The sequence below is a fragment of the Stegodyphus dumicola genome, chromosome X1 (genome assembly GCF_044657685.1).
Source record: "Stegodyphus dumicola isolate Sdum_Otavi_A_Nest chromosome X1, ASM4465768v1".
NCBI classification, from domain to species: Eukaryota; Metazoa; Arthropoda; class Arachnida; order Araneae; family Eresidae; genus Stegodyphus; species Stegodyphus dumicola.
Window position 1 is genome coordinate 182,859,819 of NC_140780.1, and position 26,840 is coordinate 182,886,658.

General features: G+C 33.4%; 1 protein-coding gene across 8 annotated transcripts in view; it reads right to left on the bottom strand.

Moving 5' to 3' along the window:
* Window positions 1-16,942, bottom strand: part of LOC118194175 (programmed cell death protein 6-like) — an 89,180-nt gene extending 72,238 nt beyond the window's left edge. For 4 of the 8 annotated variants that reach the window (XM_035365376.2, XM_035365375.2, XM_035365379.2 and 1 more), the window contains exon 1: window positions 16,851-16,941. The gene's annotated coding sequence lies outside the window, so the exon portion shown is untranslated. Of the gene's footprint in view, window positions 1-13,910; window positions 13,945-16,850 lie in introns of those variants that run through there. The other 4 variants (XM_085808364.1, XM_085808362.1, XM_085808361.1 and 1 more) reach the window with 2 other exon arrangements.
* Window positions 16,943-26,840: the final 9,898 nt, after the last annotated feature.

Consider the following 26,840-nt stretch of genomic DNA (forward strand, 5'->3'; position numbering starts at 1 on the left):
CCATGTATGGTGTTACATGAGTCCATTAATACACTAATTAAGTTTGCCCATGGAATATTATTATCTTCAATAGTATTAACAACTGCTTTTAAAAACAGCTTCTGAATTGCAAGATTCCATCTTTAGAGATGCAAAATGATGAACTACAACTTCATTTTGATTGTTGTCATAAAACTGCACCAATATTGCCAGCATACTTTCTTGAGCATTGCTAGTACTTTCATCCAAATTTAGAGAAAATGGAGTCTCCTTTAAAGTTTTAATGATATTTTCCTTAATAGTTTTTGCGAGCCCATATTTCATCTTATAACATGCAGTAGTCCTGGACATTTCCAACGAGTTTAGTGCCATCTCATCGCGGCTCAACTGTTTGCAAAGTTCAATTAAATTGAGAGCTACATTGAAAGAAAGAGAATTCTTGGCGATAAACGAAGTTATTAATACCTCTTGGCGTGCTTTTCTTGTCACTATATCCAATGGCCGAGCATCAGTCTCCAGTAAGTCATCAGTATTTTTTTAATTAGCATAATTACTTAAAGTCATTGAATGTCTAATGCACTTTGAATATTTTATGTGCGTCACAGTTTTAGAATGATTTGTGAAAGCCTTGAATCCTTGCCCACCATACTTCAGCAGTGAGTTACAAAAAATACAATATGCTTGTCCAGCAACATTTATTTTCTTGCACCATGTGCCGATGGTATCCCCATTACCATCTCTCCGTTCAATCCAATTCCACCTAAATGCATTCCGGACACCTTCTTCTAATTGTATAATATCACTATTTATATCGAGAAATTTCATAGTGAAATTCTCTTGCGTACATAAATAAAAAAATTTTTCAATAAACGAAACGAAAAATTTACACGTGCATCAATAAATGAAACGAAAATTTTACACAGCGGAGGAAAAAAAGTTGAGAAGCGATCAATGACAAATAGCTAATATGGCGAAAAATCCCTCTTCTCTACTTATTGGCGCCACGCCAGTAGAGATAAGACCTTTGAACCCAGAGTCAAGTGATCGTACATCTGGTCGAACGAAGTCTCTCCCTTTTTTTTTTCTGCCGTGCCTACTTGCCGAAAAGAATCCAGAAGAGAATGTCTGAGAACCAGGGGAATGAGTCATAACTCGCAATAAGGAAAGAACAAAAAAGAAGTTTTTTCCTCCTTTTCACGCATTATCACTGCCTTTGGAGAAAGAAGGAAAAGTTTTCACCACACACACTGACCTTGCATTTTCTGCTTTCAAAGCAAACAAAATTACCCAGATCAAAACAAATAATTCATTATTATTCCTACTTCCTTTTGAACGACGATGCCCGGAATTTCCGGGTATCGAAGTTCAAAAATCCCTGGAATTCCGGGGTTTCCCTGGAGCATAAACACCCCTGTGTTATGGAAACCCTATTACGACGTAATCGGTTGCATGATTACTGTAAATTTTGAATGACGGGAAAAAGACTTGTAAGGGCTTGTGGTGTCTGTTGGTTAAGAAGTACATTGCTTGTTTTGTGGTTTAGAAGGTAGAATGGCTGAATGTGGTAAGATTAATTTGAAGTTTCTGCATGATTTGGAATGAAAAGGGAAAAGTGCATTAATTGACTGGTGTAGAAATGAAGGTTTACTTAGTAGCCATTATAATGCCCTGTCTGCAGGACAGAAATGCATATGGTTGAACGTCAGAGGATACCGGCACAATGGAGGATATTTTTGACTCTTTTAGTCTTGTGAATTTATATGATGATGCCAATATACAGATTCTAGTTCAGATAATTTTAAGGAGTTTTTGGATGCTGTTAAGGAATTTTGTGTGCCACAGACTGAAGGACTCAGAAATTTCTAAATAAGGTACGTGGATGTTTGCTTTGTGTAGATGCATAAGATGAATTTCCTTTTTTATATTATTTTATTGTTTGATTTAAAATGTAGTTTACTGAGAAGCAACTAGGGACAATTTGCCCTGAAGGACTATTAATTTCATTTTGGCATTTTGCATCGAAAACTTTAAAAGGCTGTATCACTTTTCAAATCGTTGCCACTATATATTATCGCCGTCTTATATTTAAAGAAGTTAAATAATGAAGAATCTGCATAAATGTATGTATGTTTCTCTGTAATAAAACAACAAAATTTGAATAACATAATCTTCCATAGAATATGGGCATGTGGAAGTCCTAACTTGAATTTGAAATTTGTTTATTTTCGATTTCAGATTTTGTAACACTTTAACGAATTTTTGATTAAAAAACTAAACGATTTCAAAGCGAGCAATGGCAACACTGTACGAAAAAAAAGACATTTTTATCTCCAGCGTGAGACTCTGTATTGGAAATTCTAAAGATATGCTCATCTTAAAATAATTTTGCGATATTGCTGTTAAACTGAATTTTATAGTTTGAGTACATTAAACATGACATTTAATAAACAAAGATAACACACAAAACATTAAAAAAACACCCCTTTGGACGTAATTTAAAATCTGAAACCTTTTTGAAAAAAAAAAATTTTTTTTTGTTTGGTTCTACTTAGAACTGGGTGTTCCTTTGACCTTTTCAAGTGAAAATTGATCGATGTGTACATGTACAAAGTGAAGGGAGTGCGCAATGCAAAGTTTGCACAATTTTCTGATTTTTTTTTAAGTGAAAAATAGGTCGATGTGTACATGGATAAAGTCAAGGGAGTGCACAATGCAAAGTTTGTGCAATTCTCAGATTTTTTTTTAAGTGAAAATAGGTCGATGTGTACATGGATACCGAGTTTATGCAATTCTTTGACTTGTTATTTTGTCTTTGTGTAGCAGCGATTTTTGCGGCAAAAATTGCCAATTTTCACCAAGGAGCACCCGTAAATATATTTTTACCCAAATAAATATCATATATTAAGACAACCATGGTAGTATGACGTAGCTTTAGTGAAGATACGTATGTCTTCGATTTTTGTCAAAAGCGTAAAACATCAGTCTTTACAGTTTTGAAGAGGCCAAATTGTAAGAGCATGATTAACTGAAGCTACTGCAACCAAAACATCGCAGCTGTCAGGCGTTTCTAGAGATACATTGTCTAAAGTCATGACAGCGTACACACAGCGCAGAAAAACAAGCTTGGCAAAGGAAAATAGAGGATGGAAGGAGAAGCTGAGTAAAAGAGACCAACGGGTGTTAAAGGAAGAGTTTAATGTCTAAAAAGAAACCAATTATAACCAAAGGGACCGCAGAGCTCAATCAGCATCTGGATTCTCCAGTGTTAATAATTACAGTTAGGAGGCATCTTTGTAAGTAGAACATTTACGACAGAGCAGCAATACCGAAGCCACTTGTCATACATGTTAATCCCAAATGTCATCTGCAGTAGTGCCACAACCACAAAACTTGGTCAACTGAGAAGTGAGAGACAGTTACATATTCAGAGGAATCTTATTTTACTCTTATCCCTACAAAAGGATGCGTGTACGTTTGGAGAACACCTGCACAAGCATATGATCGTAATTATCTCCTTCTAAATGCCAAGCATGACAATGGATCCGACTTGGAATGGGAAACTGTGTCATGGTTTTCTGCAGGCCCAACTCTAATCCTGCAAGGAAGGATCACTGAGAAGAACTAAAGAGAAGTTTTAGCTGACCAGGTCCATCCTATTATATAAACTTTGTTTCCTGCAGTAGATGGAATTTTCGAGAATGATTATGCAGTGGGACATCCAGTCAAGGTTTGATGAACACAAGAATGAACATCTACCTTCGGCTGCACAGTCTCTCGACTTCAATATAATGGAACTGTTATGGTCTGTTGTAGAGCGTTCAATACGGAATCAATGTCCTCCACCAGCATCTCGCCAAGAACTTTCACAATATCTGCATGAAGAATGGTATAATATTCCTCTACACACTATTTACCACTTGTATGATTCAATTCTCAGGCGAATCCAAGCCGTGTTACATCCCAAAGGTAGTCGTACACCATATTAGTAAAGGATTTCTTATATATCTATGCTGTTTCCATTATTTTGATACCACCTGTAATATCAAATTTTGAAGTTGTCATACGTAAAAGAATCATGAGAACATTTAAACAGCTGTTTTGAAAACTCCTTTTTCAGCAGAAAAGTAGTTATATAAGTACTATGGCAAAGCACTCGAGGTTTCACTAGTTTCAAAATTAATGTAAGTAACAGAGCTTTGTAGTATATTAGAAATTTCCTGATTCAATATATTTTTCCTTTGACAGTAAAAGCAACATATTAATACTACAGCTCAACAATTAAAATTCTATTCTACTGTTTTAAAATAAAGCAACAATATCCATACTTATTCCTTCAATCATATAAATGGTTATTACAGTACAAAGTCCGAAATTCGGACATCCGTTATTTGGAATAATCTAAAATCCGGACCTCAAAGCCAAATTTTTTTTTTTTTTTTTTTTTTTTTTTTTTGTATGCTTTATGCATGTGCATTCTTCCATAATAAAACATGTGGAGATTTTCACTTAAAAATTCCGATTCTTAATTTAACTTAGGCACTAAATAAAATACCTTGTTATGGAAAAACAATCATGTAAGCATAAATTTGTGAGATTAATAATTCGGCTCCGTAGCTGAGTGTCTGTTTGGCATATATCTCAAACCGAAACATTCACCTATTTTATATCCCTGATGGCGACCTGGCGAGTCATTATTTATTACATTTTGCTTTCATCACTTCATGTTTATCAATACTTGACATCTTCAGTAATAACTCATACAGTGATGTCTAATTTTTTTTTTAATATTAGTAATTGAATAACAAGAGTATTGCAACCTTTTGTGCTAATGTTACGCTTAGTAATGATTATAGATTTTTAAATACTCTAAGAAATGTTGACAAGGAAAAATTCCACAAAAATTTCATATGCTAAAAATAGATTTTGTTAATGAAACTCATACGGCAAAAGATTACATTTAGTGCTATTTTAATCAAGAATAACTGATATGTTATTCACCATAAACCCAGAAGCGGCGGCAGAATATGTCGGCACTGGATGGCACAATTTAGGGGAGACAACATTTTTGGAATTTGGGGAAGCATCGAATGGCAAAATTAAGGGATGAGAAGTTTTTTAAAATGCAAACTTTTCATAATCGAAAAACATGCACTACCTCGAGCATTTAAAGGAGTAACAATTTTTCCCATTATATATCGTGCAAATAAAATAGCATGGATGACACACGCATTAATGAATGATTGGTTTGAAAATCATTTTATACCCGAGGCTCAGCAACATTTGAATTCAGTTGGTTTAACTGATGACTCAAAAATAGTCCTGATTGTAGACACCTGTTCGGCTTAAAAGTTTTAGCGAAAAATATTGTATCCGTATTATTCTTCCCTCCAAATTGTGTCATTCAACTTACGTATATCAAAATAGTGCAAGCGCTGAAATGTAAATATAAAGCAGCATTTTTAAAATCCATGTTAAATTTCTTGAACAATGGCAAGATTATTCAAGAATTTTGAAATATTTTAGCATAAAATCTGCTGTGTGCATTGCAAGATTGTGGAAGGATGTGTCTCCAGATACGTTAAAAAAATACTTTGCATAACTTATGGCCAGCTAACATATTTCGTGGTGAGGACGATGAAGATGATAGCTGCGAATTTGAAGGTTTTTGGATATTGCAAACTAAAGGTGAAATTTTCCAGTTAATGAATTTTGTAAAGAAATGTGGAGAAGAGATAATAAATGTAGACGATATAACAGAAGTTTTTCATTGTGATGATAATGCCCCAATTATCAATCAATTAACGGATGGTGAAATCTGTAGTATAGTTCTAGATCCAGAAAATACCGCTAGTGAAGAAAGTGACAGAGAGGTTATTGAAAACGAAAAAATTACGATTGACAAGTTAGTCGGTATTCTCAACACAGCAATTACAGGACTTGAACAGTGGAACTATGTAACTGAACAAGAAATTATGTCTGTTTATAGAATTAAAGAAAAAGTATTAGCACAAAAAAAAAATAAATAAATAAAACTTACACTGAAAGAAATGTTTAATAAAGTAAACAAATAAATATCAAGCCTTTTTTTTTTTTTTTTTTTTTTTTTTTTTTTTGTAAATTTTGATCTCTTTAGATACTAATTGCTCTTTAGTTCATAAATTATGATTTCATATTTTTAATTGTATAATTTCCACATGCCACCTTACCAGATTTAAATTGATGATCTAATATCCAGAAAAATCCCAAATCCGGAATTGCCGAAGTCCTGACGAGTTCGGATTTTTGTACTGTACTAATCAAATATGCCTAAATTTTCTTTAGTGGAAAACTTCACAAATTAAACTTGTAGTTCCCTTCCAAATGTACTGCAGCTTCACACTTCAATTTCTCAATCTTATGTAAGAGTTTTAATTATTATTGCAAGTTGGTTTTCCTAATAAAAACCATGACTAAATTTTAATGCTGTTGCAGGTTAGCCTATATTTTAGGATGCTCCTTGGATTATTGCCAAGTTGTTGTTTCATTTATGGTAACCTGAGTAATTGAATGTTACGGAAACCCTACTATGGCGGGATTGCGGTGAATTTGACTGCTGGGAAAATATTTGTTGGATATCAGTTAGGAAGTACTTTTTGTATTGTGTCTTTGCATCGTAAAATAGCTGCTGGTAGTAAACTGGCTGTTTGGTGGTATAGAACGAGAAAGAGGTAAGTTTTTTTTTTTTTTTTTTTTTTTTTTTTTGAAGTGGTTGAGGACAGAAGAAAAGAAACTTTGTTGGGTGTAATTCAACAGAATTATAAGAGTCCGTTTATACGAAGGAAATGCATATGGTTGAGCATAAAGATCGTTCAGATGGCTTTGAATGGGTTTGTCCGAAGAAAGGTTCAAATGCTCACCATGTAAAAGTGTTCCATTACAAAGGGAACACTTTATATGGTGAGCAACATATAAAGTGGTTTACATGGTTTGAGGAAAGTTTTTGGGTTCTGTTAAAGAATTTTGTGTGACTGAAGACACAGAAATTCCTAAATAAGTGGATATTTACTTAATTTGTTGTCTTATTCATTTTTTCAAAAGGCAAAATGTGAGATTTTAAGACATAAAACATTTTACTCAATTAAAAATTCTCCCACAATATTCAATGTTTTTGCCCCAATTTTTTATTGTACTTATTAGAGTGTTCTTAATAACTTTGAGGATCAATTTTGCATTTAATGAATTAGTTTCTGATAAAAAATAAAAAGCACATTTTTATATAGAAGCTTTAAAAAAAAAAAAAAAAAACATGATTTCAATCACATTTTCACTTCCAATAATTTTTCTTTTCACTATTTTTCAAAACCCATTCTTGTTTCTATTAAGTATATGATTTTAAATAAGCAGTAAAAATATTAAATAATTTAGACCATATCTGTACAAGTTTTAGGACTAAAAGTAAAAGGATATATTGAAAAATTGCAAATTGAGAAAACGCAGTTTAAAGAATGTAAACTGTCTGAATGGTCATTAAATCATTTCATATGCCTTAACAATTTTATTACTGAATTTCAAAACATATATGTATATAAAATAAAACCTAGTACTGCTCAATCGATTAATATAAACATAAATTACAAGCCTTTGTTAAAAACCTTATCTGGCTAGAAATACGGCAAAAAAATCATAAAATGAAAGAATTTTTCTTTATTTGTTTTTGCTTTTTAAAACACACTCAAAACAATTTTAATGCAGGAATTATAATACATTTTCTAAAATTCTTATACAGTCAAAAGTCGTTAATTCGGACACCCATAATACGGAATGATCTATAATCCAGACCTCAAAGCTAAAAACTTTCTGCGCATGTGCCGCGTTGACACATGCGCATAGGCATTTACTTGTGCGCGTAAGAGCTTTACGACTGCGCACATGCGTGTGCGCAAGCGCAGAATACGTTTTCGCGTGCGCGTTTTATGTATAACGGACAGTACAAGCTAAAATTATCTAATTATCTATCTCAGTTAATGTTGATGATTGCGTTGTTTCTTAATCTTCGAATTGGATCCGGCTTATTATTTTTTGTAGACTGTAAGAGCAATTTTATAAAAGTAAACTTGAACTTTCGATTATGTCAAATAGAATTTCCGATGCTGGAGCTCCCAAAGGATCTACAAAACAAAAGTATATTTTGATGTCCATCAAACAAAAAATGGAATTGCTGCAAAAAATGGATAAAGACATGAAGAAGGTGACAGAGAGGTTAGTGAAAACAAAAAAATTTCGATTGACAAGTTAGTCGGTATTCTCGGCACAGCAATTATGGGACTTGAACAGCGGAACTTTGTAACTGAACAAGAAATTATGTCTGTTTATAGAATTAAAGAGAAAGTATTATCACATAAAATGAAGCAACTTAAACAACTTACATTGAAAGAAATGTTTAATAAAGTAAAGAAATAAATATTAAGCTTTTTTTTGTAAATTTTGATACCCTTTAGATCATAATTGTTCTTTATTTCATAAATTACGGTTTCATATTTTTAATTTTAGAATTTCTGCATGCCATCTTACCAGATTTAAACTGATGATCTATAATCCGGAAAAATCGATAATCCGGAATCGCCGAAGTCCTGACGAGTCCGGATTAACGACTTTTGACTGTAATCAATATTAATAATATTAATTTGTCATTATATTCATTTTTTTCAAAAAGCAAAATGTGAAATTTTAAGACATAAAACATTTTACTTAAAACCACTGAGCAGCCTATGTGACTTCTCTTATTTTAGGCATATGTTCTCGTATATAAACTGCATTTTAAATTAATTTAGGTGTATTTTAATTAATCAAAAAGTTTAATGTTTGTTCTAGCACTATTTCAATAATGCTACAGTCAGAAACTTGATTACTTTCATTACACCACCTCGGAAGCACTTCCGCAAAGGATTCGTTAAATGTAAACATTGTCAAAAATGGCGATAAAAGTTTGAAGCTGGTAACCCGGCGAATTGGTTTGTCACAGGCAGCAACCTGGTTCTACGCTTAGACAAAGAACATTTCTCGTCTGTTCAGGGATCTATTTTGCCGCTAGCTAGTGGTGCGTTACTACTGGATGAGGTCATGAAAATCAGCGGGGGTGAATGATAATTGATAACACGGCTGTTTAGAATAGTATGGCTGTGTTCTTATGTAATTTTTAAGACTTTAAACACGCAGAACCATAGAGCTCCTAAAATATTATGATTAACGTAGGCCGCAATAATATACATTTTAATAATTAAGTTTTTATTTTATTACTGTTATTTTTACCTAAAATAATAAGAATTAATTCAGTTTTCCTGCTTAAAAATTTGATATATTTTTAATACATTTTAACAATTACTTTTCAGAGGATGCTAGGTTTTATATTCAATAGATGATTAGAATGAAATAAAAATTATTATCGATTCTCTGAGATGACAAAACACTTTTATGTATTTCCAGGGTCATCAAAGTTGGAAAACCACTGCTTTGAGTAATTAATCAAAGTTTGAATGAATCTTGAATGATAACAAGATATATAATGTTTCTTCTAGTTTTATTTACAATGCTACTTTAAGGATTTGAAGGGTATACTTTAAGGATTATACTTAAAGGATTTGAAGATTCTTGGCACTGTCAAATTTATTATGAAAAAAGCAGTTGTTTCAAAATAAAATATTTTAAGCTATCAGCAAGTAAATTCAAAAAACAGCTTTGAAAAATTGCTTGTGTAAAATGGATGTTTTAAATGTATTATTTAGTAATGAATCCATTAATCTATTATATGTACAGTAGCACTAATTATTAAACATAATTTTGAGAATATCGACAAGCAAAGCACTTAATGAAAAAGACACTTTTTAAAAATATTAGTATTCTGTATGAATGACAGAAAATATATGTAATGAATACCATGGCTAAACGCCTATATAAAGAAAAAAAAAAAAAGGATTCTCTACCTCGACACTTGAAAAAGCAATCCTGCCATACAACACATAGTTCATTTCTGATTATATGATATTGCAAGCATTTTATTCAGATTTTTCCTACAACTGGTTAAGACCTTTGAATACTGGTAGTTTGATCAGGTTTCACATCATGGTTAAAGACTTGGCTGCATGGTTGATTTTTTTAGTTTTCCTCATATGTAATGCAAATACAAGCCAGTTTCCGTTAGAAAGTTGTTCAAAAAGGCATCCTTCTTCAGATCGATAGGCGGTATTCTTTGCCATATTTGAATAACCTAAATTTTCCTTCAGATTCTACATTGACATGTTATATCTGTTGTAAGCAGGACAATGATCATTCAGCTTCTATTAGTGTGGCAGGAGTATATTTAAGACATGTCAGAACCATGGGATTCATAACAAAATCAACCATGTTTTAATTTTGAAAACTTTATAAATTTTCCCGATTTTCTTACATCATGGGTTTCACTAACAAGATATTCATACCTTTGTTCAAGTTTACAAGTAGTTGAGCAATACAATTGCTGAATACTGGTAGTTTGACCCAAGTTTGAATCTCCAGTATTCAGTATCTTGAGCCATCACACTGTCATGTCCCCTAAAGTTATTACTGCTTGGCATAATAACAATCTCACTTGACCATGTTACCCACTTTGTCAAAACTAATATATCAGCTGCAGTCTGTCCAATGACTCTCACTATAACAGAGATTTAAAAAGATCTTTCTTAGAATACAAATAGGTTTGTCAACGTCTGGCAACAATTCATGAACTTTTCATGCGAAGCATTTACGACTCATTTCAGATACAATATTTTGAGAAATGTTTCATCTGCCTTTTTCATATGTATGGCTGCATCATTCAGAAGAAAATGAATGATGTTGTCATGTTTAATTTTATCAGGACTGATGCAAAGTCTAAAATACTGGAACTGCTGGTTTTCAGCACATCTGTTATAACGAGAAATAATTTCAATGATATTCTGGAACTGGAATTATCCTAGGGTACATATTAATTTGTCAACAGCATTGGTTATTTCATAAATGGAAATGAAAATATTGCTTTTTCCATTCTCATATTGGATATTCTAAATTGCACTAATGTATACAGCATTGAATTATGTCCATTTTAAGGTAAATTTGTGGAACATCATTTCTTATAAGTTTCCAAACATCTTTTCAGAGATGGACTTTCTTACAAGGTTCAAATAATGAAGATGTATTTAGCGATCATCAGCCTGAATCAGAAAAAGAGTGCAACTCTTCAGAAGACATTCCGGATAATCTTTGGAATATGGTAACAGGTAGTTTGGTGACATTTTGGTAAGGCGATAAAGGTTACTAGCTAAGACTTTAGCAGTATACATGGATAAAGTCAAGAGTGTGCGCAATGCCATTTTTGTGCAATTCTGGGATGTTTTTTTAAGTGAAAAATAGGTCGACGTGTACATGGATGACACCGTGTATGTGCAATTCTTAAAAACATGGCAAGCAGTGCGCGATTCTGCACTTTCTCCCAATTTCGCACCTAATCTTTGTCAGGATTAAGCACTTTTGTTCCATAAAAGTTCTAGCATAAGCATAATTCGGCTAGCAGATTGTTGGAAAAAAATGTTGAAAAAAAAAAAAAAACTGTCGTCTTTACTTTGTGAAAACAAAATGGCGTCCAAACAAAAACTAGCAGATTGCTGTAGCAGGATTGGTCGCCAAAAAATTGCTAAGTTACCATAATCCAAAGATTAACCGACATTCCTTGTGATCAAACTGACTATTTTGTAGGAAAAGATAAAACAACAAAATGGAAGAAAGAAACCTTTCGAATTCAAAGAAGCATGGCTTTCCATAATATATCATAAAAAAATTGCCTGGCAATACATATATATCTAAAGATGTGGCTTCACCCATTGATGCATGGAAGCTAATATTTGATGTGCACAATGATTGAATTGATTACGAGATGCTCTATATTTCGGGAAATTTTAAAAGAGACGCAAAACCTATGGAGAAAGAAGTTTCTGGCTTTTTTAGGACTCTTATACATAGCTGGATTGCACAAATCCTTCCATGTAAATATTAGAGAATTATGGGCGACTGATGGAACAGGATTCGATATTTTTCGTAAAACAAATGAACTATAAGTGTATTCTTTTCATTCTTCGTACCTTACAATTCGATGATGTTGGTACACTGGATGGGAAAAGAAAGAGTGATAAATTAGCTCCAATAAGAGATTTCTTTGAAAACGTTGTCAAGAATTGTCAGAAATTATATCATGTAGGGGAATATGTGACTTTGGACAAAATGCTAGAACCTTTTCAAGGATGATGCTCCTTTCAGCAATATATGCCTAAGAAACCTGCAAGATATGTCATAAAGATATTTACTGTAGTTGATTTTAGAACCTTCTATTTTAGAATTATTTTTTATTTTATTATTTTAGAACCTTCTATTTTAGAACCTTATTTATAACAACATGGAAATTTACCCAGGTCAGCAGCCAGATGGGCCAATAATCATAAAGTCAACAGTTCTTGTGAAAAAGCAAAGCGCATCCTAGCTCCATTATACAATTCTGGAAAAAATTTTAGGTTGATCTTTACATTACGGTAACTTGGCGATTTTTTGGCGAAAATTTGGCGACCAACTCCCCTACAGCAACCCTCTATTTTTTTTTCCCCGCCGCCATTTTGTCTTCACGAAGTAAAGACATGTTTCTTTTCTTCTTATCTACTGAACACTTCTTCCAACAATCTACTAGCCGAATTACACTTATGCTAGAAATTTTATCAAACAAAACTGCTTAATCATGACAAATATTCACTGCAAAATTCAGAAAAAGTGCACAATACCATACACCTTACGCGTTTTTCAAAATAACACATACACATAAACCATGTACACGCCGACTTATTTTTACTTAAAAAAACATCCCAGAATTGCACAAAAATGGCATTGCGCACACTCTTCACTATATCCATGTACACTGCTTTTTTCTCATAAATTCGAAAAATTTCACGAAAATACATGACAATTTTCTCAATCTTTAAACCCGGTAAAAAGAACATATATGAAATTACCTGATCGCGAAAAAGTATTTACCCTTTACAAATATGAACATTTCCACATATAAAATAAATAAAATATCCAAAAACTTTTACCTCTAAATCATCTATTACATTATACACGTCACCAACGAATTCATACATGAAGCATTACAAATATTTAGTATCAAATATTTAAATTATTTCCATGCACGTTTATTTCAACTTAAACGTAAACCAAATTCCTACAAGCATAAAATTCACAAAATAACTATCATTTCATTAAAATATCACTGAACCATGTACACGTCGACTTATTTTTACTTAAAAAAACATCCCAGAATTGCACAAAAATGGCATTGCGCACACTCTTCACTATATCCATGTACACTGCTTTTATCTCATAAATTAAAAAAATTTCACGAAAATACATGACAATTTTCTCAATCTTTAAACCCGGTAAAAAGAACATATATGAAATTACATGATCGCGAAAAAGTATTTACCCTTTACAAATATGAACATTTCCACATATAAAATAAATAAAATATCCAAAAACTTTTACCTCTAAATCATCTATTACATTATACACGTCACCAACGAATTCATACATGAAGCATTACAAATATTTATTATCAAATATTTAAATTATTTCCATGCACATTTATTTCAACTTAAACATACACCAAATTCCTACAAGTATAAAATTCACAAAATAACTATCATTTCATTAAAATATAATTAAATTCAAAAACACCACTTAAAATATACATGAGCACATACATTCAATTAATAAAAATTACCTTACAATCCTAATTACTTTAAACTAAATCATTGCTAATAACAATTTTCCCAATAATACCAAATTCCTTTCCACCTTACATTTCCAACAATGCATAAAAATAATTAAAAATACTAACTTACCTAATCTCCTTCAGAATCTTCATTACGTGGCGGATACACTTTTCTTCATTCTCTTTCAGAATCTTTAAAATCATACTTATCTTTCAAAGCAAGATACCAGGTAAAATAAATAACATAATAAAACATGTTTATTTCTCTCTCACACAACCTTAAAAAACATTTCTTACTATCCTTTTCAATACCACTAAATACCCATTTCGAATTCACTTTACTTACGGCCATGGGATCCAAAAATTCACAAACACTATTTCACACAACACAGAATAAAGCCAAATACAAAATTTCCAGATTTTTTCCCAATTTCCCCCCTTTTCCGATTAAAGAACCGTAATTCGTCCATTAATATCACATGACATATCCCATGATCTCGCATTTCCCCCACACAAAATAATGCGTAATCGGAACTCAGTACTGCTCACATTATTACCAAAGTCCCAGGTAGTAATTTTTACCGCCTCCAAAATGTCGCCAAACTACCAGTTACCGTAATGTAAAGATCAACCAAATTTTACTATACACAGTTGGTATACCAGTTATGAATTGGCCAATTTCTTACAGAAAAATAAAATTTCTATCGTTGGAACAATATGCAAGGATTAGAAGATTAAAGAAGCATGCCGAGCAAATACTAATTCAGAAGTCAAACAACAAAAATCAGCATTATATTTTCAAATTTTCACAGGACTAGTTTCGATGGTTTTACCGAATCACCATCATCAGCTGCAGAAACGCCAACGAAAGAGATAGCATATAGTAATCAGATAAGATAAGAAAGCCAGGACAGAAAATAAGCTAGTGGTGCCATCTGTTGGTGAAACCAGAATTAAAACATAATTTCTTTAAAGGCCGAAAGCAAAGATGGATTGGAATTAGGATCATTAACTAGATCAGAAAGATTTTTTTGAATGTGAAATGCCTCTAGAAAATCCAGTTCTCCAATGGAAGATGTTTTTTGAATAATTTTGGCAGCAGAAAAATTGAGAGTGTCATTTTCGGACCAATAATGTTGGGCACCAGAAGACTTCTGTGTTTCCTTTTTTCTTCTTAAAGTTTTTATGAAAAGTTTTAATTCTGTTTATTATAGATCTTTCTGCAAGTTTGGCTAATTGATAAGCAGTTACATTGAAAAGTTCTTTATGAATAATTTCTGCGTAGAATTGTTTTCATATAATGCTGAAGTTATTATTTGCTTTATCTATTTTTGTAATAGTAAAAAGTTTTTTTTTAATTTTTAATATCTGATAGAAGTTGTGACCAATTCAATGTACTTTTAAGCTTGAGGTGATTGATTTTGGTGGATATGTGTTGAAGCATTTTATCTTTCCATTTTAAAAAGGTATCTATAGGTAAATTCAGTTGATAGCTTGCTTTAACTATAAATTCATGGATGCTGTTTTCGAAAGTCTTGTTACAGTAATTTTTATTTATGTCTCTGACTGGTCTAAATTTTACACCATATAATTTATTTACTAAAGAAATATTGATTATATTATCTCCTAATATTAATTTTAGTAGATAAAATCTTACAACATATATATATAAACTTGCCAGTTTAAAGACAAAAAAAAAATTTTTTTCCAACTTCACTTTATATTTAAATAAATCAGTTTATACACATAAACAGAGTTTGTTAATAGCTGGAGCCATATTTAGTTGCACTCTTTTTGATTTACACTGATTTTTAGTACGTTACTGAAAAAAAAATTAAAAAATAAATACACACTGAGGGGTGTCAAAATTTTTAAAAGCCCTTTATAAACCATTTATTATTGTCAGATCATTTCAAAATTTCTCTTCAATGTAGTAAAGGTATTAAGGTATTTTTCCAGCAAAAAACTGAAAAATCAGTAATTTCATCAATTTTGGGGTACCAAGTCCCCTTTATATTGGGCCATCCCATTTAAATAATGCAGTTTATTTATACTTTTTATTTTTTAAAATTATGGTAAAGTTCTTTTGTAATCTAAAATACACTCTCCTTCATCCTCAGCTAATTCCTCAACAGTAACAATAGTATTTTTTCCACCAGAATTTGCAGTATGTACTCTTCGATCTCTTCAGACTTTCCAGGAAGTGGTCAAGACAGAATCAAACTGTGAGCTTCAAAACTAGCCCAAAGCTAAAATTACTACCTACTTTTACAGCAAGTTGTCGTTCGTAGTTTATTCTGTCCCCTCTGACTTTTCAATGAAAAAAACTGCATAATTTATGACATGACACAATATCTCAAGGAAAAACAGGAAAACGGCAAAGTCTGCTTAAAATGTAAGGAATACTGCAAATCATCAAGATCACTAGTATAGCAAAGCAAAAAAAACTCAACATAATCGTATGATTCCAAACTGAATTACGTTGCAATGCAACCGATTTTGTGGAGGTCTTTCAGAGGAAACTGATTCGCATCTACATACATACGAGAATAACAATGAATACAATATTCAAGACAAAAACATTATCTCAAAGAAAAAATCTGATAAACCCGTAACTCATATGATCTTATTTCACACGATAATTAATTTGGCATGTTGGTCCCGCACTTTTTAAAGAATGCTTCAACAGTTACGAAATTCACAGAATTCTTTTACGTACAAAGATCTTATGCTCTATCATCTGGTTATCGAATTCTATACAAAAGTGTTTTTACAGAAATTTTAAGCCCCATGTGAATGATAATCATTATTACAGAAATTAGATACATATAACTACTACTACCAAAGTTTTCTTTTTTGGTTTATATCCCTAAAAATCTGTGAAACGATATTAAAAGCTCCTAACACTGAGTGCATTACATTTGAAAGAAAAACAGTCACACAAATTTGCTATGAAATCGAATGTATTACAATAATTCCTATACTATTTTAATATAAACTGACATTACAACACTGTTTTAAATTACAGCAATGTTGACAGAAAAAAATAATAATAATAAAAATTACAGACCTCTTTAAAAGTTACCAAATGCTCACTCACCGGGAAAAAATCCCACAACACCGATCAGCACGGAACCAATGTTGCCAAAACTCGTAATGCACATTCTTTAAATTCAACTTTAGTGAAAAACCGCTAACTTCTGAAAAGTATCTCGAAATGTTTCTGAAATTCATTATTAATTTACTGATTTCTAACATACTACACATATTAGGCTTAAATACACAGACAGTACGATAATGTTTACAAACGAGCGAATTTTCGATACTGTAATGTTGTTAACCGATGATGTAGTTAGAGGGGGTGGTTCGATGCATAGTATAGGGGTAGTCATATGGATCTTCGAAGTTAGAAGAGCAAATTTTGGAGGTTTTAGTCACTTCGTCTTTGCTGTGTAGATCGATAATATTCTTCTTAAAGACCAATATGGTGTTGTGAGGTTATCAGTCTAGATTAAAACTGTATCTCCAAGGTTAGATACACAAACTCTGTTTCTAGCTGTTGTTCTTTGGTGTAACAGCCTCAAAAATCCACTGCGAAACATGACTCGAATATCTGGCATCAGCTTTCTTCTGTAAACTAATCTTTTTTTTTTTTTTTTTTTTTTTTTTTTTTTCCAAGTCCTTGTTAACAGTTTTTATCTGATCAAAATTAGTCGTACTACTTGAGCGATTTTCTTTCAAAACTAAATCAAGTGTTTATGTACTTGACTTCTCCGGATCTTCACTGACATCGGTTAGAGGTCTGGCATTTAGTTGACTCTCATAGTCATAGAGAACAGTTTCCAGCTCTTGATAGTTTAAAGACACTCGTCCTAAAATCTTTTTCAGAATTCGTTTCAGAAGGCTAATCAACCTGTTCCAAAATTCCCACCAGCTACCGGAGCTACTGGAAGAATGAATTTTCAAGTAATAGGAGAACTAGATGCTTTTGAACTTTTCAGACTGATATTTTTCAATAAATTTTCAGTTCAAGTAAAGTTAGTTGCAATGTCCGAATGAATTACTAAAGGTCGACTTCAACAAGTTAGGAATCTCGTAAGTGCCAATTATCTCTTGATAGAGAAATCAAAAGTTCTGAATGTAGTGTTCTATAAACTGCGCACATTAAAATATTATTTGTACCTTCTTGCTTTCTTTCACTAACAATGGACCTGCCACAGCCACTCCAATAACTTCAAAAATGCTATCTGCTTTTAGGTAGCTAGTGATTTTCTCTCAAAGCCACCATCAGAGATTATACTCCTCAATACCCAAGTTCTCGGTATTTAAATAAAATGACAATCATGTGGTAGAATAATCGGGACTTTGAAATTGCCATCGTCGTTTCTCAATAGTTTTATTTTTTTATTCTAAAAATTCTATCAGCGTTTGTGAATCCCTACAATGATTTTAAATGCTGAGTTTTTCTGATTTGGAAAGCATTTTCTTGAACTTTTTAAAAATTATAAGTTCCACTTCTTTAAATTCTTCAGCATATAATTCTTCTATTTTCTTGTTTAGAATTTCTATAAAATCTATAATATATCCAACTAGTAACTTTAACTAACATGTGTGGTTCACATTCATCATTTCAACATTCATCACATCTCTGATTCGGATAGGATACGAAAGTTTACTTCTTTCCCGCATTTACTACATCTTCATCAGCCCCTGCCAGCAGTTCATAATCTGATCATTTATCCCTGGAATTTCTAAACAGTGTCTGGAAGTGTTTTTGGTTTTATGTGATTACAGCAAAGCCTCGAGGGCTATCTGCCTAAGGGAATGGTTGCCTTCGTAAGGGACTTTCTGAGAAAAACTAACTCATATACACGTTACACATGTGGAAAACCACGAAAATGCCCGTGCAGCCAACATAATTCTCGGGATTTGAATCTCGGACCAAAAGGGATTTTACCTCTCGGCCGTTAGTGCGATAGATTTAAAAAGGATATAAATAGGAATATGTACGGCAGTTTCTTTCACTGCATATGTTAATATATTTATGTGTATAGTTATTTATTTATTTAAAACAGGTTTTGTGTGCCTTAAACTTTTGTGCTTCTGGAAGTTACCAGAAATATGTTGGTAATGACAGATATATTGGGCTGAGCCAGAAATAGAAATATGTCAGTTGGTGTATTTGAGAAATTACAGATGCTATTTGTTCTGGTATTTTCACCAAATGGATAAAATTTACATTAAATAGTTTTCAGCAAAGTTTGGATTTCCTGGTGTCATAGGCACTGTAGATGGTACCCATTTATCTATAATTGCACCTAATGACACGAAAGAATGCCAAGGTTCATTTGTATAAACAGAAAATCCTTCCGTTCGCTTAATGTGCAACTGTTATGTAATTTTTCCTTCCATTTTAATAGGGAGACTGGAAAGTAATGTCGTTTCTGCGCATGTCGACAACAACATGCTAAGGGCACAAGTGGAAGCAAATCCATTTCACACACTCTTAACCAACCTTGGTCGACCATCCAAGAACTTTTAAAGCAGAATGGAAAAATAAGTAAAGCAGGTGTTTGAGTTCCCCATAATCTGTCCGAAAAGAACAAAGCCAACCTATCCATCACATGCAACGTATTGGTTCAACGGCACTATACAGAACCGTTTCTTTGATCGTTTGATTAGTGGAGACAAAAAAATAAGTCCTATATGATAATCCAAAACTCAAAAGGTAGTTTTTAATAGGGGTTACAAAGGGTTTACATTCCGAAAAGGCGATTGTGGGTTTTTGATGGAGTATTCGCGGAATTGTTCATTTTGAATTTCTGAAACCTGGACAAACTGTTAATGCAGACCTTTATTGTGAAGAATTGGATGGAATGAACCAATCTTTAATCGAAAAATATCAATTGTCAACAGAAAAGCCGTCATTCTGTAACACGACAATGCAAGACCGCACTATGCAAGACGAACACTGGAAAAAATTAATGAATTGGTAGGGAGGTACTGCCGTACTCACCTACCATACTCGGTCGATATCGCAGCATTGGATTCCATTTATTCGGATCCCTACAACATTTTCTTAGTGGCAAAAAATTTGAAAATTTGGATGATGTCCAAAATGTCCTCTCGAGATATTTTATTTAAAAACCAATTGATTTTTATCGTCCGGGATTGAAAATCTGCCCATTAGATGGCAAAAGGTTGGTGATAACGAGGGGGATTGTATTATTGATTAAAAATAAAAACGTGTTAAAAATGTAATCGTTTGAATTTAATGTAAGAAAGCGACATTATTTTCCGGCCCCCCTATTATATAACATATATATATATACCGGGTGCGTCATAAATTCGTGCAAAGTTCAAAAATTCGTAATAAAAGGAGGAATGCACGGAAAAATTTTCTGTTTGCGCCAATATGGTCAGAAAGACATTGGATTTTTTCCATTTAAAAAAAATGTTTCCAAAAGTAGCCGACAGAGGCCGCTCACACGTGATACTGAGATGTTTTATGAAAATCAGGCTGTCAGTAAAACACTTGGCTGGTAACGGATCCTTCATTCGAAGCCGGCAGCATGCGTTTTTTACCAGATCGGGCTTTGGTGGTTAAATTGTTCTACAAGAATGGTGAATCCACAACTGTTACATTGCGAAAGTTTCGCACGGAGAAAGGACTGAATGTGCAAAAAAGTCTATTTCAATGAATGGGATACGAAATTTAGTTCGACGTTTTGAGGAAACGGGGAGTTTGAAGAATCGTCAACGAAGGGGCAGACCATCCTTGAGAGCGGACCGTGTCCATGTGGTACAAAGTGTTATGAGAGATATCGCAGCCGAGACATCAACGGGGAGTAGCAGTGCTCGTGAAGCTCAGAGGAGATCGAGGATTTCGAAAGCGTTGATTCGATGTATTCTGCACGGAATGTTGGATCTGTACCCGTACAAAATCCAGCGACCAGTTATTATCGGCAGATACAGATGCAAGACAAAAGTTTGCTACATGGGCGCTGGCACAAATGGAACGTAACCCACAATGGTTGCTGAACGTCATGTGAACGGATGAAGCCCACTTTTCACTGTTTACTTATCGCCGCGATATAGCAAAAGGTCTTAAATTAAAAATAGGACATAATTGAATAAAATATAATTCTAGTTATAATTATTGACAATTTATGTGAAAATAACGGTCCTGCACCTGTAAGTATTAATTTAATGCTTTATTTTCTGTTTTCATTTAATTTGTTACGCTTCCCTGTACTCATGGATGTTCAAACATAGTTTATTCTATAGCATTTTAGCATTTGTTTATGTGCATTGCAAGTAATCTATTGACATTTTCTTGTATACATAAATTACTATACTGATTCAGTGTAAATTGTTTTTGCAAACACGGACTTCGTACACACATACACACACACACAGATCGTATTTTATTCTCGAGTGTCAAGATGCAGAAACATCTTTTTACTCGACTTCTGATAAAGAACGGGTGGGGCAAAAAGAGAAGGGTGAAAGGAGTGTGGGAGGCAGATGAAAGAGAGTGAGGTCCGCACTAGCGGCGGCGAAAAAGGGGGGTGTCAAGTTCAGTGTCGTTATAAGATGTAGCCGCGGGTGGTAAGACCGCAGAGTCAGTTTTGCGTGAATGAGTCAATTAAGGTTGTGAATCTTATGTGGGGAGGATGTCACAAGGGTAGCGATGTTTATCTCTGGGATGCGGGGAGTGTCTGAGAGTGCTAATAAGGCTATTACTGTGGGTTTGTACTGAATAAAAGAAGTTGACCGCTAATCGTTTAATATACTCTTGAATAAGTTCCATTCGAAGGTCTCTGTGAATATAGATGTTGGGAATATACCAAGGAGCATTGATAATTTCTCGTAAAATTTTATTTTGTAGAATTTGTAATTGTTTAATATTGGTTTTAGCTGCATGTCCCCAGATCGGTGCTGCATAAAGAAGAGCTGGGCGCAGTATGGAGAGATATAGAATTAATTTGTTTGTAGTAGATAAGTTGCTTTTTCTACCAAGAAGAGGTCGCATAGTAGCTGTGGTGATTTTAAATTTTTGTACTACGGACCGGAAATGGGTTCTGAAGGTAAGTTTTTGGTCAAGGGTGACTCCAAGGTATTTGGTTTCATTAATCCAGTCTATTGCTTTGTCACATATTTCAGGGGGTGGAGGATAGTATTTCATGTTTCCTTTACGGAAAATTATTGCCTTAGTTTTATCAGTGTTAATTTTAATCCTCCAAAGGGTAAGCCATTTTTCCAGTTTTATGAGATAGCTTTGGAGCTGGTTTCTTACGGCTATAACAGTGCAGGCTTTAGTAAGTATGGCGGTGTCATCGGCAAAGAGTGCAAGATGAACAGAAAGGTCTTTATGGATATCTTGTGTATAAATATTAAAAAGGTACGGCGAAAGTGCCGACCCCTGTGGAACACCAGCATTGATTAGTCTGCTGGTAGAGTAAGCAGTACCGATTTTGATTCTGAATGTTCTGTTGCTGAGAAAAGAGGCTATTAAGCGAATAAAATGTTCTGGAAAATTGAGAGTGATTAGTTTGTAAATAAGGCCTCGATGCCATACCCTGTCAAAAGCTTTCGCGATATCGAGAAATAATTGCACCGGTCGGAAGTTTGCAGTTGTAGCCTTCAGTGATAATGTTGATAACTCTAAGAAGTTGGTGGCAAGTGCTATGATGATTACGAAGACCGAATTGTTCTTCTGGGAGAAAATTCATGGAAGGGTGAATTTTTTGGATGTGGAAAAGTAGGATTTTCTCAGTAACTTTAGACAGGTGGCTAACTAAACTGATAGGGCAATAGTTCTGTGGGAGAGTTGGATTTTGTTGCGGTTTAGTAAAAACAATTATTATAGCTTGCTTCCATGAGTTAGGAAAATGAGCGAATTTGATAATGTTGTTGATTATCTTAGTTAGGCAGGTAAGAGCGTTGATCGGAAGATGCTTCAGTGCTTTGGTCGAGATGCCATCGTGCCCTGTGGCTTTCTTCGCTTGTAAGGCGCTGATGGTGTTGGCAACGATTGTTGGGGTAGTCAGGAAAGTGAAGTTGTACGGAGCAGGGGTATTAAGGAAGTTATTGACCACCTGGTTGACCCGTTCAATATGGTTATTGTTGTACGGAATGGGATTAAGAGTGAATGTATCTTCCATATAGTCCGCAAAAGATTTAGCTTTATCTTCTTCTGTATATGAAGTTCCACTAGGTCCATGGATAGGTGGAATAGGTTTATAAGGTTTCTTGAATTTGCGGGAAAGGTCAAATAGGGAATTGTCCTCTATAGGTAGGTTATTTAGGAAATTGGTCCATTTTTGGTTTTTGAAGTTCTTGATTCTTCTGTTGATTTCTTTTTGCATAGAGTTTAGCTCGTGTTTGAGTTGTGGATCCCTGGTGATTTGCCATCTTTTACGGATCCGGTTTTTCTCTTTAATCCTATTTCTTATATCGGCAGGCAGGGGAAGGAAAGGCTTGTTCACATAAAAAGTATTGGTGGCTTCCTTTAAAGCAGAATTGATGCTGTTGGTAAATTTTGCGACTTCGTGTTCTAAATCTTCTGTATTGTTGATGCATGGGTTACCTTGTATGGAGTTATTCAGAATTTCAGAGTATTTGATCCAATTTGTAACTCCTATACTTCTGTCAAGTGAGGGGAGGTATTTATTAATGGGGATTTCAAATACAATGGGGTTGTGGTCGGAAGACAGGGCTGAAATTACAGAGATATTGCATCTGTTAGTAATGTTATTTGAGATGAAGAAGTCAATTGTGGTGGCGCTATTGCACCTGTAATGGGTGGGCTCGTCTGGAGCATGAATGTTATAATTATTTGATTGAATGAGTTTAAATATGTCATTTCCTTTTTTGTTAGCAGGTCCTCGGTTCCAACAGGGATGTTTGGCGTTGAAGTCCCCTCCGACAATGGTAGAAGTATTAGAATTAAGGAGGTGAATCAATTCTTGTGCGCTGGGATTATTATTTGGTGGGATGTATATATTCGAAATTTTGAATCTAGATACCCATGTTTGAGAGGAACAATCATAATAAACTTAAGCTCATGATGGTACAACTTATATGGTTAAACTTACATGGTTTCTTTAGAATATGGTCACTTTTATCCAGTTGCATGTGTAGTCTCCCTTTTATTTTTTGTTTATTATCTCTCTCTTTAAAATATATTGAACTCGCATTTTCTATATTGATTACATATTTTTTATGAAAATGAGTAGTTCGGCAAAATAATGCATAAGACAATTTAATGAACATTACCAATTCTAGAATGGCTGCTATGTAGAATGCTATCAAATACTGCATTTTTAAGAAAATAATAGAAGCATATTTCCATCCATATGAGAATTTTAATCTGAAATAATATTTTCGCGAGCATACACATAATGGTTCAATACTTAGGTTTTCCAAGCAGAAAAAGTTGTAAAATAACACACATCCAGAATTAAGCGACAAAAGTAGCTAGTTATTTGATACATATGTAGATCACCTGAGCGGGAATGTGATATATTAATACATATATGAAATCGGATCCAAAAGTAATTGCCTTGCCTTTTCGTCATAAATGCACATTACTCGACTTTTAATGCTAATTTAGCTAGATAACAGAACCAAAGTAGCATTCATTGACCAAACAAATATAAACGCATCTTAATCCCGATTTTCCCCACATATTTTCCTCTTCTCCCTAGCTGCTATTCCTCACGTGATATTTACTTCCGTTGGCATAATAAAATGTCGCCCATGAATGAGTCGAATTGCAGCCAGAAAGGCTGTTCTCCGAAGAATATCCAAATTAATCTCCCTTTACTGAAATATGATTCGAAAACGTGTTTAGTTCTCCTGGTTCATTTGAGATCAAACACCGAAAAAGGAAACAAATTTTCATGATATTAAAATTTATATGAAACCGAAAAAAGAGAATTTCAAATGTACCAGAATTTTCCCTATGCACCTTCGAAACACTTGGAAAAAAAGAATAAAACATAACATTGTTTCAAATTGACTACAAAAAAACCCCATAAAACTTTACATTATGTAAAATGACCATTCAAGAAAAATCAAATTGGTCTAAAAACATTATATACAAATCCGAAATTCCAAATTAAAAAAAATATAGAGCGGAATACTTTAAACTTTTAATTCCAAGAAAACGAAAAACTTTTCATATATATTGCTTTAAATAATAAAATCAGATTTCTATGTATATGTGTGTGTGTGTGCATTTGTATCCAAGATGATATGTTTTGTGATTTAACCTATAGTTATATAATTTTTTTATTTTCCTTTTTATTACTTTTTTTTAAAAAAAATTTATATTTTTATTCACTAGGAAATCGTTTTTTAACGCATCATTCCAGTTTTCTGCTTATTGATATGTACGATACATAATATATCTGTAGTTACGTGATAGGTATAATTCACGAATAAATAAAATGATTGATATAATCATCAGTTGGTAATTTTTTTTATTCAAATTCAATAGGTATATTAAACACGCGTACGCGATGCTATATTTCAATAATTTGATTTATGACATTGTTGTATAACCTATAAAATTCCTGTATAGTTTACAAACATGTAACCTTTTAGAAAATTTTAATTTTGCAAAAGATTATACGTAAAATTATGCTTACGTTTCTTCACAGATCTGAAGTTTTGGAAAGGCCATTTCTTTCTGCGTTTAAAATATCCATTAACTCTACCCATTTCTTTTTTCTGTGCTCTTTACCAAATGTGCTATCAAGTTTACCGCTTAACAGCTGCTGATGTTTTCGAAACATTTCACCATTTACTCTAACTGGTTGGTAATTTGTATTTTGCTACCTCTATCCTCAGTGATAAGCACATGCGAAACAGCACTTTTGACAACAAACTACCCCATTCCCCTGAGCCTTGAGCAACAGACTGGTTACTATGAAATAAACGTCACTTCCGTAAGGAATTTCCACTTCATTTTCCGTCGGCGGAATTTGAAGGGGTTAGACCAACACCTCCTAGAACTAAGTTAGTTCTAGGAGGTGTTGGTTAGACACAGAATCTATAGAGAGACAAAGAATCTATTCCCTCCAACTTCTTTGAGGTTAGACTCGCTCTCCCGTCTTCTGTCAAGTGGAAAGAGAATCCTGACTGATTTCCCGACATCGATCTCGACCTGTGTTCAGACTAGACCCCCTAATTCCATTTTTACATGGTTAGATTCAAATGCTTCCCAAGGTCTTTCACTTTTGATCCAATACAGTAAATCCATAGAACTGAATCAGTCTACTTACTCTGTATTTTCTAATGTAAAATCTTTCTTCACTGAGTTGGTTAGTCTAGCTCCAACAAGGAATTTCATCCAGCGAGGAATTTCATCTACGGAACGAATAAACATTTTAAAGGAGCAATTCTTGATCTAGTTTGTATTAATTGAGAAGTTAGTTTTCTCTCTTTTCCTGCTCTAAGAAAAATTACAAATCACATATGCAAACTTAGATGTATCACAAAATGTGTCCAGTGTTTTGAGGGATTCACTAAGATCTGAATTAAATAGCACACGAGGTATTTTGAGGTTTCTCAGTTCAAGTAACTGATCTTTCCATTTTTCAAATATTTTAAGTATATCTTTCGATAATTTAAAATCCCATGAGATTCTAAATTTCCAGAATTACTGTAGTGTAAGAGCAATTTAGGAATTAATATTATCGGACAAGTGAAACCTAGCAGATCAAATAGGTGGCGTGCTTTAGACAATTTTTTTTTGTCATTCTTGGTATCCCATGTGAGAACTAAAACCGATGAATCTTTTACAACTACATAAACTGAGCTAAATGTAAAGGAGTCTTCTTTCTCGGGAAAATATTCTAATTATTTTTCTATCCACATGAATCAAATATAGATGCTTTTAGAATTTCTTGAGACTCTTTTGCAGTATTCTAAGTAACCAACCGATTCAACACTTACAACACGGTTAGCACGTATATAAAACGAGTCTTTCAGTTTTGCTGCAAGACTTTTCAAAGGCTCTTCTAGATGATCTATAACATGATTCAAAACA